The sequence below is a fragment of the Nothobranchius furzeri genome, chromosome 12 (genome assembly GCF_043380555.1).
Source record: "Nothobranchius furzeri strain GRZ-AD chromosome 12, NfurGRZ-RIMD1, whole genome shotgun sequence".
NCBI lineage: Eukaryota > Metazoa > Chordata > Actinopteri > Cyprinodontiformes > Nothobranchiidae > Nothobranchius > Nothobranchius furzeri.
Window position 1 is genome coordinate 68976324 of NC_091752.1, and position 13314 is coordinate 68989637.

Sequence of the window (13314 nt, forward strand, 5' to 3'; positions counted from 1 at the left end):
CGAGGGAGGCCATCCTGTAACTGGTTCCGCCGAGCGCTACTGTTTGAGTGACGTCTGCCACCAAGGCAACAGCAAAGACGACCGTGATGTCTTAAGGATTGAAATTGTTCCTGAACTTGCAGGAAAATTGAATAGCCAGTGTGCAGAGCAGCTCTTTGCAGGAATGAGAAAAAACAACTATTTTCTAAACATGCTCACCCCATCTTCACATATATTTCTGCAAAGAAACATCCCGCACCACTACAATGTCAGGAAGAACACAAGAGCAAAGGAAGCCATTCAGAAAGTCATCAGTCCTCAAGCAGCATTGGTTTTAGACCAAAATGGATTCATTGTGATGGGTAAAACTCATTTGTTGTGTGTGTGCTTGTGTTGTTATTGCTGTGGCACAAGTTAAAGTGCCATCTGTGTTGATTCTTGCTCTTAATGAAGGCTGTCAGAAAAGGAAGAAAGAGGCTGCTGGTTTGGAACCTACTGTCAAGCTAGCTCAGCCATGTCCTCTGCAGTCCATCCAAGTGACTGGTGTGGGACCTTTGAGAAGCCTGGCAACAATGGAAGCAAGTAAATCCTGCTGGGGTCAAGACCTTAGTGCAGCAGAAACAAATGTGGTAAATCTGTCTCTACTTTGATCCAGTTGTTTACCAATTTTTTGTTTGTGTTTGAAATGACATGGTCATGTGTTTTATTATTTTGTTTGTATGACACGATGGTTCAAAAATATTATTTTCCCTAAAATCTTTGTAAATTTGGTCTCTTAACCAATTAAATAACAAACTACAAAATATAATCTTGTGCAAGTAATTCAGCGGCGAGCAGAAAAGTAGCCAGTGAGTGTGTGAATATCAAATATTTGAGAACACTTGTGAAAAGAAAAAAATCAGCTACTCTAAATCCCTATAGATGTGTATTACAAAAAAATGTGTGACTGTTGTAAGCATGCATATCAATAATTGATATATATAATATACATTTTGATCTGCCTTAGCTTGCACAGGTTTTGGACACCACAAGAGACCCTGGGGAACATCTTGCTGCTGTTGAAAACCAGATCCTGACTCGAGGTGATGTGATAACTCTTGGACTGTCAGAGGAGATGAACGGGTTGGTAAGTGTTCACATACTTTAAACTTGTGTTTGTATGTGTGACTTTCTGATGTTGGGACATTTTTTTCACTGTATTTACAGATGATGAATTCTTGTATGGAAGTCACTGAAAAACTGTCCAATGACAAGTTTGGTAAATAAAAAGTTTAGGTATTAATTTTATTGTATCACTTGAGTTAGGGGACACAGCTAGTAGCTACTCAAGTACTAGAAGTCATATTCATGAGATAATAACAGATACTGTAAGGCTAGTCACCTGTTTCTAACAGAGCATAAAATAAGTTGTGTAAGTTTTACTTTTGTTGGTTTTCTGTCTCTTCAGGGTGTTAAGGTTTTAGCAGGAAACAGTCATGTAGTCTGCACCTGGTTTCCACATCTTTCACTGGATCCAGCACTTCATCTCCCAGTAAATATTCTAGGACGTATTCATTAAAATGAGTTTTCTATGCCAGTTTTATCATGACATGTTGGTTTTGGCTTTTCATGTTTAGTCACAGGCACCAGACTGCATTCTCATTCCTGTATGGTGTCCTGGACATTGGACTCTATGCGTTAGTATAATTTTTATTTGACATCACGTGTAGCAGTCCCGGGATTGAAGGAAGGGAAAAGCAATGAGAGAGCCTCGACTGGTGCAGAGATTTTATTTCTGTTCATCTGAAATTACTTCTGATGAGGTAAACCATCAGACCGTGAAAACTGTACAAACTGTTAAATGAACAATGGTTACAGCAACCCAAAAACAAAACAAACAAAAAACACATCTTAATCACAGGAGCAGTAAATCATGTACCTTGCTCCGCTTTCCCGGGGGCTGCAAATATCAGATCCTATTGGAATGCTGTGTCACACAATACAGAATCTCTGGGCTGGGCACATAAACCAACCAACATACGTCAGTGCATGGCCAAAATAAACTCAATATTAATGTCCAAACATTTGTTAAACACGTACCTCCATTCTGATGGTTTGTCTGAGGCAAAGTTCCATCTCCTAGCTCAGCCAGGGCGTGTTTCCTTGCAGAAAGTTTTTCTTTGCCAACACAGCTGTGTTTCATATGGACTAATCAGCAACTTCTGGTTTCACCAAGCCCCCACAATGCGGCTCCTAAATTGAATCAAACCCGGAAGTACCATAAATTGCAGTTCCACCTTCATCCACTAGGGGCTGGTGTCAGAAGCGAGCAAATCCCCATTGACTCCCATGTTAAAAATACCAATTTCACAGCAGAAATAAACATGTTTACAGCCTGGTACCAAAACATGTTTTTTGCTTAAATGATCTAGTTTACAACTCTGAGGGGGGTGAATTTTTTTTCTCACTCTTCTGTTTAAGTGTATTAAAAGCCTAAAATTCTGTATAATTAATGAGCATCCGACCCACGTGACCACAGAGCTAGCTCCGTGGAAAGGTCTCAGTAGAGCCTCGGTCTCTCCTGGAAACTGCTCCGGGATTTTGAGTCTGTGTGTGTGTGTGTGTGTGTGTGTGTGTGTGTGTGTATTCTTTTTTGGATATTTTTTGTGCAATTGTTGGACAAAATGACTTGCTGTGGCATTAATTGCACTAATAGAGCGTCCAAGGAGTCTCCACTTCATTTTTTCGGTAAGTAAAATTATATTTATGTATTTTAGGTCACTGCCGAGCTGAGCTTAGATTTTAACATGTACTGTTTAACCATGAAATTTAAATGTAATAGGGTAAACCCCAGTGCATTTAACACAATGCTGCACTTTAGAAAATGGGTTGAAATATAACATGTTGGTGGAGCTGGGTTCCCACTATCGGCTTGTGGAGCTCTCGGGAAACCGATGTTTTCCACCCTTATCCCCTCTCCGCAGCTCGGCGCATCTCTGTCTGATCGCGGCTTCTGTGTGCTGCTCGGGCTGACGGCTTGTGGAGCTCTGGTATGGAAACCTTTCCACCCGGCTCTCCCCAGCGGCAGCTCTGCGCATCTCAGATCGCAGCGGCTCTTGTCTGCTGTGCAGCTGCTGGCTTGTGGAGCTCTCGGGAGACCTCTGTGTTCCACCCGGTTTTACCCAGCGGTCAGCCCGGCGTATCTCTGACTCAGAAGCTCTGGTGTTGTGCACAGTTAACTCTGGTTGTAGAGGTTGCTACCTCCGTTAGCTTAGCTACCTCCGCGTTAGCTTTGGGTTAGCCAGGGTTAGCTTGTAGCTAGTTCGACCGGGTGTCGTCAGTTGATCCCAGTCTTACAGCCCCACCCTCAGCTCCTCCTCTCATCCCTTTTGTGGAATTGTCTGGGCTTGATGGAACCTGTGACACGGTCAAAATGGCGGTGGTGGCCACCTCCCATTTAGCCTCAAAAACGTGATATTGGACCTATCGAAAGGAGATGTCCAGTATATTTATGTCGATGGGTTTCACACAGGATCAGTCAGCTACTGATTAGACAACAGTGCCTCCGGCTGGAAATTCTTCAAAGTGTTTGAAATAAACAACAACTGACAGCTACATCACGCATTTTTAATTGTCAATTGGCTGCTAGACTTTATTTAGCATGTCTTTGCTTTGTCGTGGGTTTCACCTTTCTAATGATGCATTTTTACAGATTCTGAAGCCTAAGAACAGGGAGATTTTCTTCCTTGAGTCCATCAACGGCTCAGGCTTCACTCATGCAAACCACATCCAAACCTTAAGGTTTTATTGTAATCACTGGGAAATTTGCATGTGTTCCATATTCAGTTGTTGTGTTCTGTTGAACACACAGTTCAGCTTTTATCTTCCTCTTTATTGTTAATAAATGTATTTTAAAAATGTTACCCTCAATGCTCCTCCCCCATCCACACTGAAGTAACATGCGCTGCTTCGTGGCTGCAGGAACTGAAGTTGGGATAGTCCCAACCCACCACCCCACCTAGTGGACACTTATGTTGTGTTGTCTGAAGTTTGTTGCAGATCTGTCTGAGGTGTTTTTTTGCAGAGCAAAGCTGCCCTCCTGGTGGGAGGGTAACTCTGAAGTGCCTTTTTTTCCCCTCCACCTGAACCAATCCTCATGTAATCCTCTTATCTCTATTAAGGTAGCGCGACTCAGGGTTGCGAATGACCACACTCACCAATTCTTGTCATGTGTCTTGCCCATGTGTGTCTGATCTCTGAATTGTGTGTACTGAAACTCTAATTTCCCTCTGGGATTAATATGGCGGTTTTAAACGGGGGCCCACAGGGGCCTGGGCCCCTGTAGATCCGGCCCTGGCCCCTGTGCTGAAGAGATCGGATTTTTTTTTCCCCGCGCTGCCTCGGAGACGGGAACTAATGTATGGCGTTTGAAGCGTGCCACAACCCGTGCACGCGGATTGGGTCCACAGCACGCATGTGAGCGGGAATCGCGAGCGAAAATATACATGGCGAGAGGTCATTTGTGCACTGAGAGGGAGCAAACTGTGTCTGTGAGCACACAAGGATGTGCACAAGGGACAAACCTGCGTGCGCGCGTTGTCAACGAGCACACGGCAGAGGAAAACGTGCGCGCGCGGCAGCCTCTCTGCGCGCTCGGCAGCCTCTCTGCGCGCTCGGCAGCCTCTCTGCGCGCTCGGTTTCTGACTCCTGCTCGCTCGGCTGTAAGGGCTTTTGGCACTCTGGAGGCGTGGCCTGTGGCAGATCTTCTCTGTCCTCTGATTGGCTAGTTTACCCCGCACTTTACCCTCTACCTATCTATATAAAAAAGTCTGATATTCAGTAGTTGCTGGCATAGCTCAGCTGGAAGAGCGGGTGACTCTCCACCCGGAGGAACCAGGTTCGAGTCTGGGCAAGGAAAATGCAGTAGATGTCATGTTAATTTTTATTAATTTCAGGTATTTTACAGTTGTGACCGTTCAACTGTCATTAAACATCCGAATGTTTGCTGGGCAGTAGAGCTGAAACAACTAATCGATTTAATCGATTATAATCGATTATTAAAATAGTTAACAACTTTTTTAGTCATCGATTAGTTGTTTAATAATCATATTTTACCGCATAAAGTCTATTTTTTACCACAATCTGACATCGGTTACAATCTGTTAAATTTGCCGCCAGTGTGTGGCAGTAATGAGCCACTGATCTACCAGTGGGGCCGTAGAAGAAGAAATTAGCCAATAAGTGCCCTCGGTTTTCATGACGTATCACGTTACTGACGCGCATCTTGCTGTGAGAGATGGCGGATCAACAACAAATACGGAAGAAAAATAGAAGCGACAAAACAAGAGAAACCCCGGACAAAAACCTCACGAGTATGGGAGCACTTCACTAGATGCCTTGAAAAGACCGGTGACCTACAAAATATGCAAAAACCATGGCACGACGGAAGCACGACGTCCCTAAGTGAACATTTTAGACGAAAACGTGGGGGCTGATGCAGCAGAGGAATGTCCGGTAAGTAACAGAAAATAAACAAGCTAACGCAGATCACATTTGGGACTTAGTGTTAGCTGAGTTCGTTATAGTGGATGTTAAACATGTTTTTTTTTTTTGCCGCGTCAGTTTACGGTGTTCTACTTCTGATTGACTAGATGCAATCGTGAATCTCCTCCGTGTTGTGAATCATGCGCTTGCCAAATTTAGCACGTCTGTTTATAAGAATGTTCTCGTTAAGAGAAAAACGGCACAAACCCATAACTGTGTTCCTCATTCAAAAAAGGACAACTCCGCGGTGAAAAATATACAGACGAGCTGTGTCCAGGTGAATATAACGCGGCATAGTTGTACGCTTTCAATTTTTAAATACAGGAGAAATTCAGAAAGTCCTTTTTTTAACTATTAAAAGGCTGTTTTACTATCTAACGCTGTAAAACGCCTCACAACACATTTTTGTCAAAATAAATGATCACTGTATATTGTTAATTAATTCAAATAATGTAATATTGATTTAGTGTTGTAGTGTGTGTGCTGCTTTATTTTATATGTGTACTTAATTCAGTTTATTTGTGTTTCTTATGCAGAAAAAAACAAGCAACGATGGACAACTACATGGGGAACAAGACACTCACCCCCAGCAATGCATACCACTTACAAACTCTATTCCAGATTCTACATTATTTGTTATGGAATTTACCTCTTATATTTTGATGCCAAAAAATTATTCTGGACTGATATTTTGCACTGTTTAGCTCATTTTACACTGCTGACTGTGGTCATGTGCAATAAAATAGATTGCAGTCAACTGCACAATTCTCTTATGTTTTTTCTTTTTCTTAACTGAAATGTATTCATCACTTGTATAGGTTAAATAGCTAAACAATAACAAACCGATTAATCGATTAATCGAAAAAAATAATCGACAGATTAATCGATTATGAAAATAATCGTTAGTTGCAGCCCTAGTAGACTCACATCCATTCACAACGCAAAATACACAAGCAAGATCATTCAAAATGAGGTTCTTGATTGTTTGGCAGAAATGGTACGCTCTGAAATCACTGAAGAAGTGAAAAGCAGTCAGTATTTCAGCATCATGGCAGATGAGACTAAAGATGTTTCAAAACAGGAGCAGATATCATTCATACTCGGGTACTATTATGATGGAGCTATCAAGGAAAGTTTTCTCCATTTTGAATCTGCAGAAAGACTAGATGCAGTGGGCCTTACTGAAAAGATAGTAATAGTCAACCTATTAGAACGCCATGGTTTAGACTACAAAAACAACCTTATAGGCCAAGCATATGACGGTGCTGCTGTAATGAGTGGTAAGCATTCTGGGGTCCAGGCTAAAATTAAAGAGACAGCTCCATTTGCATTTTACATCCATTGCAGTGCCCACTGTCTCAATTTAGTATGAGTTGATTCTATCAAAGCAGTCCCAGAAGCAGAGGAATGTTTTGCTCTGTTACAGAGTCTGTATGTTTTTACTTCTGGCTCATAGGTACACCCCAAATGGCTGGCTGTGCAAAATGAGATGTATGGCAGCACAAGAGAGCTACAAAAATTAAGTGACACAAGATGGGCTTGCCGATTCATTGCTCTACGCAACATAATGGACAGATTACCTGCCCTAAAACGTGTCCTGCAAGAGACTGCACAAGAGCGCAGGGGAGGAAAATCTTCTGAGGCTCGAGGTCTTCTGGCACAGATTGACCTAGAATTTGTTGTGCATCTTGTTACGCTCCGTACATTGTTCGGAGAAACAAAGCTTCTTTCAGATATGCTGCAATCCTCAACTGTTGACCTCTCAAAAGCAGCCGATTTAGTTGAAGGATTGGTGCAGACTTTAACAGATTTCAGGCAGGAGTCCTTTTTTGACAAGTTGTGGGGGGAAGTACTGAACATTTGTGAACAGTGTGATGCTGCCACACAGTCGGAAGCAAAACGACAGATAAAGACAAGCTCCAGACTTCGTGAGTACCACATACTAAGCTCAGTTGGTCAGAGGGAGCTGGCCTCTGACAAAGAAACTTATCCGTCTTCTTTTTTATCCTGTCATTGACTGCATGCTAAGTGAACTGAGCAGACGTTTTTCAAAGACCAGTTGTGAGCTGAGCAGTATTCGATCTCTTAACCCTAAAAGTGATGCTTTTTTGAAAGACACCACTTTGTTTGAGTTTGGTCATCTTTTTGATGCTAATATTGAGGATCTGGGGCATGAACTGCATCAGTACAAGAGACTTTTGGATAGAAAAATAAAGACTGGTGTGGTTGAAAAGCTTTCTGATACAGTGGAGTTGATCCGTTTCACAGAGCCATACAAAGAGGTATTTTACGAGTTCTTTAGACTGTGCAAAATCGCAGTTGCACTCCCAGTAAGTTCTGCCTCTTGTGAGCGGAGTTTTTCAACATTAAAATTAGTAAAAACCTACCTCCGGTCTACCACTATAGATGAGCGCCTTAGCAATCTAGGGGTGCTAAGCATTGAATCCAGATGGGCCAAGGCTCTGAACCTTGAAGCATTTGTAGACCGTTTTGCAAGACAGCACAAACGTAGAATACTGTTATTGTAATGGGACAGATTACTGTGTGACCAATTACTGTGTCACATCTTGATGATGATTTATGCTGTAAAACTAAATCAGCACAAACTTACACAAAAGAAGTGTGTGTGTGTGTGTGTGTGTGTGTGTGTGTGTGTGTGTGTGTGTGTGTGTGTGTGTGTGTGCGCACGTGTGTGTGTGTGTGTGTGTGTGTGTGTGTGTGTGTGTGTTGACTACAAAAAAGCAAATTGTATTGTGCAGATATTTTATTTGAATGTTTATTTTTCATATGTACATTTCATATAATCTTCAAATAAAGTCACAAACTATAATAATTGACTAGAATTGTCTTTTTACTCAAGTCTCATGTTGCGGTGAAGCATTCAGAATTGTTATCTGAGTACCATAAAACATGCCGGTTTTACTTTCACAAGTAAACCATTACTGCATTCGCCGTAATAGTTTACTTGTTCATTGTCTTTTATTATGAATTTTTTTTTCTTGTGCCCCCATGAAAAAATACTGGCCCCACTGTGGCTCCCCTGGAAAATTTGGTCTAGAACCTCCCCTGTAAAGTATATTTGATTGATTGATTGATAATTATTATTTTTATCTCACTCTCATTTTTATTATTACATTACTTTTATCTTATTATTGTAATTTCTTTTTTTTTTTTTAGAAGTAATGTGATTGAGTAAATAGGGTAGGCATAAAAAGCTCGGCTTCAGCCTACACCTGTTTGGTTACTATAATTGAGATTCTGTATTACTGTGTTCTTTCTTTTCCTTTTAAATGACAAAAATCAATAAATAAACATTCATGTTGTCTTGTAATTTTATGACAGTCTCACGGTGCACATGTGTGTTGTTTTCATTGACTTGTGCTTGAAGCTGTGCTCCTGGAGGTGATCCTAACAGAAGGAGATGCAGCTTACGGGCGACGGTGGTCGGTGATCGGAAGGTTGCAGGTTCGAGCCCCGCTCAGTCTGTCGCTTTCGTTGTGTCCTTGGGCAAGACACTTAACCCACCTTGCCTGCTGGTGGTGGTCGGAGGGACCAGTGGCGCCAGTGCTCGGCAGCCTCGCCTCTGTCAGTGCGCCCCAGGGCAGCTGTGGCTACATTTTAGCCCATCCCCACCAGTGTGTGAATGCCTGATTGTGTTGTAAAGCGCCTTGGGGGGGTTCCAGGACTCTAGAAGGCGCTATATCAAATACAGGCCATTTACCATTTACCTGTCATTGGCACTGACCTGCAAACACTTCATCGCCATTGTTTCAGATCCTGTTTTTAGGAAGAAGGCCCACTTTGCCTGGCTGGATGGTAATAAATGACCAATGATGTTAATTAATTGGCTTAATTTAATTATCATTTTGTTAATAGGTGAGATTCACTGGAGCAGGTTTTCTGCAACCTTCAAGTCTGAGCACGGTCTATACAAAGACTGTGTGGGCTTCACGGGAAAAGGACGAAGAGGAAAGTACCCTCGCTATTACTCTGGCGGGAAACCTGGACACTGCCCTGGCTGTCAGCATTGAGCATGTTCAAATGTTCAAACATTGCCAAATAGTCCAGTGAAACATTTCTGCAGCAACTGCACTCACATGTGTTTTTTTGTAATGTTGAAAAGAACTGCTGCTGTTTAGATTTTTTTGAAACAATATCCTGTTGTTCCTCTGTTTGAGAATAAAGTTTCTTGAAAAATTGGTTGCAGTTTATATAAAAATGATTCAAATGAACTTAATAAAAAAATCTAATTACAGGTAAAACTCAAAACATGAGAATATAGTGAAAAAGTTGATTTATTTCAGTAAGAAGACTCATTCCATATAAAGCCAGATATTTCAGCCTTTATTTGTTATAATTGTAATAATTATGGCTTACAGATGATGAAAACCCTGCATTCAAAAATTCAGACAATTAGAATATTACATTAAAAACATCCAACACTGCTTTTAAATAGAAAATTGTCAGACATAAGTACTTTACAATTGGTTTTGCTTTTACTAAAATAAATTAATGTGCAACATTCTAATTTTTGGAGTTTCACATGTTTTTAGAAATTATATTGATATGAAACTAAAATCCATAAAAGTCGTTCTCAGCAGCTGTTCAACAGAGCCATCCTTTTGGAAGTTATTCTTTTTGCTAAAATGGAAAGTTTTCTCCACACATTTACCCAATTTTTTCATTAGGTTACATGATAACATAACAAAAAAATGAAATCAGGACAACTCATTTCATTTGGAGACACAGGTGACACTTAGGAGAGCTGATCTTACATCTTTGGAGGAATTAGGTTTAAATATCAGTTTTAAATACTATGAATAGTCTCATCAAACTCAAATGGTTACAGTTTCCTACAAATAGTATAAAACTAGGCCATTTGTAAAAATCATCCTCATGAGATTTCGAATGACAATGGCATTTAAAAAATACCACACTAATTTGAAAAATTAAAGTGATGTGAAAAGTGTGAAGAATCAGTCATTCTTTGATGAAGATTATTGAAAATTATAGTTTAAATGATTGTTGACTGTGTCATGTTTAGTACAACGACGTTCAAAAAATATTGTAATAAACAGTAAATATTTATGAATCAGAAATATAGAAATTACGATAGTTTACCTAGAATTATATATTGTTTCATGAACAGTTTGAATCAAGATTTTTTCCAAAACGGTAGCTCGACATTAGCGCCCCCTTCAGTTCCAGAAAGCAATGGCACCGTTTCCATATATGGTATTGTTGTGCCCACTCCCCGCCCCGTGCTACAACTAAGCTAAGCTGTAGCCAACTGTAGTTGTCGAGACACGACCTAGAAGCTGTGCTGTTCTGAGATAATTCGGTAGACTTGGTGAGTTTTGGTAGTCAGTAGTCGGTAGTACAGTCAGTAACGTAGTTGGATCTGGAACATTTACCGTCTTTAGTGAGTGGAGCAGTTCACTTGGTGAGTGGACACCGTTTCTTTTTGAGGGAAAGCACGCTAGCGGCCTAATGGAGTTAGCATCATGCTATCGCTAAATCGCGAGTGGTGGTTTCCCTGTTTAAAATCAACAAACTATTTTATTACCGTTAAATAGTTTTAACAAAGAGATCCCTAGAACAGGCGCGCGCACATGCTGGATTTAGTGAGCCACCAGACAGAACTAAACAGGAGAAACCGTTGTTAGTATTTTTGTAGAGCATCCATCTTCTATTTAGTCTGTAGCTGGAAGAACAGAAGAGAACTCTGGTGAGCAAAGGTCTTCTTTTCCAGACTGGATCTGTCCTCAGCTGATCAGAACCAAAGCGTTGGATCTTTAATCTCCTGCGTTGTTCTGAAGCAGCATCTTAATCAGCTCTCCTGCTTTGTTTCTATTGCAGCTGTTAGCTAAACACGGCTAAAGAAAACCTGCTACCACTTCAGGATCATCCATCAGCTGGGACTGATTCATCGTGTGTTCTTCACCACCTGGACCTGGACAGCATGGACACAGGTAGGGCTGCCACCTTTCAGATATGTAAATAAGTAAATGAGTTGGAGAAGTGGTTTTTCTCTTAGACAGCTGTGTTATTCACACAGGTGTGAAACATCTGTAAACGCCAGATCTGGTGCAGGAAAATGGCTGAACAGGGAGTGGGGACACACTTTGCCTTCTGCGGTTGTAAGTGATAATAATAATAATAATAATAATAATACATTAAACTTGTCTAGCGCTTTTTAGGTCAGTCAGGCTTCACAAAAAATGCAATAAACACATAATAAAACAACATGAAACATAGTAAACAGACTGGGGGATGCTGGGTTGATCTTAAGAGAAGGCCAATTTAAAGAAGTGGGTTTTAAGCAGTGACTTAAAAGTAGAAAGAGAGACGGCGTTCCTGATGTTTAGTGGGAGAGAGTTCCAAAGTGTGGGGGCAGCGGCTGCAAAGGCTCGATCCCCCATGGTGCCATGTTTTGTTCTGAAAGGGGAAAGGAGGTTGGAGTCAGCAGAACGGAGGTGCCGGGAAGGAGAATGGCGATGGACTGATTATCTTTTTGATTTAAAAGTTGTGAAACTATTCAGTATATCCGTGCTGCAATAAATGGTCTGCAGCGCTAAAGACAAAAACAAAATGCTTACTACAGCCTCCACATGTGACTCCAGAGAGCAGTCGCTAAGTCAGCATGCAGCTCAGTGAATTTAATGTCCTAGTGGAGTGGGTGGTGGTCTTATGGAAACATGAGAGCAAGTCAAACTGCAACTTTAAGAGCACTCTGAGCAACAGTTGTTTTTCTACACATCTGTTTTTGATTCACCTTTTAGCAGTTGTCTGACTTTTCTATATAGTTTCTAAAGTAAAGCTGTCGTTTACAACTTTTTCTTGTGTTTCTTGTTTTCTATTTTCATATTCAGGCCAGTTTACACACAGAACTCCAGTTATTGCTAGATTTGTCCAATCTGGGCTGCAGCCGAATCACACAGTCAGTACGCCAACATGCTGCTCCTCTCAACTCACTTCCTCTGTACACACACATCCAACGTCGGAGCTGCACACAGGCAAACTCAGAGTGACATCATGGAATTGGATCAGGAACTTCCTACAGACAGGAAAAGATCTACAGCTAGCATAGCTGTGGATCACACTGGATAACTTCCTATGGTTGCATTTATTTGACTTATTTTATTTTACTCATATTTTACCACCTCTTACCTGAGCTGTCTTTAGTCCATTTGGAATACAAATACAGACAGAAGGACAATATGGGACCAGCTCAGTGGCCTTGTGGTACTGTCCTCCCTGGGACTGTGAGATCAGGTTCCATTCTCGGTCGGGTCATACCAAAGACTTTAAAAATGGGTCCCAATGCCTCCCTGCTTGACACTCAGCTTTAAGGGGTTGGATTGGGGGTAAAACCACCAAATAGTTCCTGAGCCCAGCCACTGCTGCATCTCACCACTCTCCTCCAATGAGATCAGTATGTGATGATGACTATGGGACTTTCTCCATTTTCTTCTTTGTTAATGCATTGCATCACCACCTGGTATCAGAACAGGACTCGGTATTGGAAGATAATCAAAAATCAAACAACTTGGATTCAGATCAGGGGCAAAAATGTGGTTGTAACATAAGTCAGCTTTAAAAACTAAAACAACTGTTTATGAAATAACGTTACCGTAATTAATGACATATTTTCCTAGTTTACGTTATGTTGTTTGAAACCAAGGGTCTCATTATCTGAACTTTTTAACTTGTTGGATCATGAATATGTTTAAAAACTTTGCTCTATATCAGGGCTGTTCCTGGCTCAGACTGAGGCAGAGGTGGTACCATCCTGACCGTGCGCCAGCACAT

The 13314-nt window shown here is 41.2% G+C and overlaps 1 protein-coding gene and 2 long non-coding RNA genes across 16 annotated transcripts in view; all 3 read left to right on the forward strand.

Moving 5' to 3' along the window:
• Positions 1-447: 447 nt before the first annotated feature.
• LOC139062221 (uncharacterized) lies at positions 448-1255 on the forward strand. The gene is made up of 3 exons (XR_011515821.1): positions 448-608; positions 986-1105; positions 1186-1255. It is a non-coding gene; the product is annotated as an uncharacterized lncRNA (long non-coding RNA).
• Positions 1256-4975: 3720 nt separating this feature from the next.
• Positions 4976-6271, forward strand: LOC129157278 (uncharacterized). Its single transcript, XR_008560563.2, has 2 exons — positions 4976-5472; positions 6039-6271. It is a non-coding gene; the product is annotated as an uncharacterized lncRNA (long non-coding RNA).
• A 4281-nt stretch (positions 6272-10552) lies between these two features.
• Positions 10553-13314, forward strand: part of LOC129157291 (zinc finger protein 271-like) — a 146372-nt gene continuing 143610 nt past the window's right edge. For 5 of the 14 annotated variants that reach the window (XM_070542899.1, XM_070542904.1, XM_070542900.1 and 2 more), the window contains exons 1-2: positions 10740-10852; positions 11362-11642. The gene's annotated coding sequence lies outside the window, so the exon portion shown is untranslated. Of the gene's footprint in view, positions 11231-11361; positions 11643-13314 lie in introns of all 14 variants that reach the window. The other 9 variants (XM_070542911.1, XM_070542912.1, XM_070542905.1 and 6 more) reach the window with 8 other exon arrangements.